The sequence below is a fragment of the Penaeus vannamei genome, chromosome 34 (assembly GCF_042767895.1).
Source record: "Penaeus vannamei isolate JL-2024 chromosome 34, ASM4276789v1, whole genome shotgun sequence".
Lineage (NCBI taxonomy): Eukaryota > Metazoa > Arthropoda > Malacostraca > Decapoda > Penaeidae > Penaeus > Penaeus vannamei.
In genome coordinates, this window is record NC_091582.1 from 4976779 (window position 1) to 4979278 (window position 2500).

Below are 2500 nucleotides of genomic sequence, written 5' to 3' on the forward strand. Positions count from 1 at the left end.
GAATAAAATTTGGTGGATGGAAAAGGGGGAAAAGTGAGAGGAAGAAAAGGGAAGGATGTGAAGGCCAGGATACGAAGAACTACCGAAAGGGGGAAAAGAGGAGAAAGAAGGGATTGTGCAAGCGATAAGAATCAGGAAGAAGGGATAAAATAAGCTTGTAAACCAGACGAAGACAGAATGAATTAGAATGGAATGGTTGGGAAAACTGAGGAATGAAAAAAAAATATATATATAATATATATATATATATATATATATATATATATATATATATTGCAAAGGGGAAATAGAGAAAGAAGGGGTTATAATAGCATAGGCCTATGGAGAATGCGATGAGGATCATGAAGATTCGAAGAAAAAGAAAGGAGGACTGACGAAGACCAGAAGAATTAGAATGGAATGCAGAGAATTGAGGATGAACAGGGAAGGATGAAGGCGAAGATACGAACTACCGAAAAGGGGAAAGTAGGAGAAGGAAGGGATTGTGCCAGCGATGAAAATCAGGACGAAGGAAAGAAGAAAAAAAAAGCTTGAAGACCAGACAAAGAGGAATGAGGACGGAATGATGGTTGGGAAAAGGAGAAAAGAAGAGAGGAAGAACATGAAAGCGAGGATACGAAGAAATACCGAGAGGAGGAGAAGGAAGGGAATGTGAAGAAGCAGTAGAGACGAATGTGATTGTCGAATAATAGAACAGTTGCAAGAGAGATTGAGAAAGACGAGGAAGCAAGAGGGAAGATAATAGACAATAAAAAGTGGAGAGAAGTTGATAAACGTCGGGAAGGCACTCGCCATAACGGACGCAGAAGTGAAGGTTGTTCTGGATGTTTTTTTTGAACCAGCTGTGGCTACATTGGTGGCACACTTACGCACTTAACAAGAGGGGTCGTGATGTGAGAGCGGGCGGTGCGAGGGAGCTTGGGATTCTTTGCAATTGTTTTTGTGTCATTGTTTTGTTGAGTTATGTGGTTGGATGTCGCATTTGCTCTCTCTCTCTCTCACCATTTGGGTAGATGTCTGTATATTCCTTCCTTCTCTCTCTCTCTCTCTCTCTCTCTCTCTCTCTCTCTCTCTCTCTCTCTGATAACCGTCCTTCAACACAGCTTTGAATTTTACAAATAATTGTTTGAAATTAATTCCATCATCTATAAGAAAACTTAATATTTGATTAATTTGGCTGTCACAAATATTTCGCTTCATACCGACTGTCGACCGCGTATATAATCTAGATTTTAATTAATATTTGCTTATGATATATATCTATTACTACTTAAAAGTAAGTGATATTAGGAGGTGACTGTAATAATCCCGTTTCCCACTCGTTGCTTATGTGTGTCTTTTGTGATTATTTTTCGTTAGAAGAGAGAAAAGAGAGATAACCAAAGGGTTTTTTAATTTTATTTTTTCGGTCGATCTGCCACCGCCTGGGGTTTTGGTGTTGAAAGAAACTCCTGTTGAGTGAGTGAACCAAAGGTATATCGGACCAACAGATATTTTCTTCCACCAAATTAACTCCTTTGGGTGACTCTAACCCCTCCCTTCTCCTACTACTTGAAAGATAATCTTAAGTGATGAATATGTAAGACCGAGAGTGGGGTAGAATCAATGCAGTCTCCCCTATGTATCCCATTTTCTACAAGCCATTTCCTTTAATTTCGCTATTTTTATTTGGGTTGTGTCAGACTATTCTTATGAGCTTAATTACAAGACGTGGTTGTTAAGCAATGACGATGGCTTTGGTGACTTTAACTTAGCACGGTTCCGATAAATTTCATTGCATTATTAACTATCATTTACCGTCCTTCTAATTATTTATGTTTCTTTTGAAATATACTTTGATTTAATTGTTACAAGTTCAGTCCCTTCCTCGCCTCCTCGATGCACTTGGAATTGTCAACCTCGACGCGTCCCGGTACCTCATCCACGTGTAGAAAGAGAGAGAGAGAGAGAGAGAGAGAGAGAGAGAGAGAGAGAGAGACAGAGACAGAGAGAGAGGCAGAGACAGACAGAGACAGAGAGAGAGAGAGAGAAGACTAAGTTTCTATGGACGGTGCTACCGCCATGAAACTCATGAACCTGCGTGAGAGGAGAGTCGTCACTTGTCCAAAGCAAGAGCATGGTGACGGACACTGCCTCCGCCTGTGACTTCCTCCCCACAATATATATATATATATTGTTAACGCATGTATGAGACTATAGTGAAGGACCCAAATCAGTTACAGGATTCTCAAGTTATTTAAGCTTGTTTTAAGAGTTAAGAGGCTCTTTTAACCCTGTGTCATGATAACAAGGACTTTTTGATACACTGATTTAACAGGGCAAAGCTCTCCTCTCTGTGAGCCAGGAACTAAGGCCTAGTCAAATCAATGGAAGCACTTTGACTCCCCCCATATGTATGTGCATGGAAATATGTATATATGTATAAATGAATATGTATATACCTGTATGTATATATTAATTATGTATAGATATGTAAATATGTGCATATATTTGTATATAT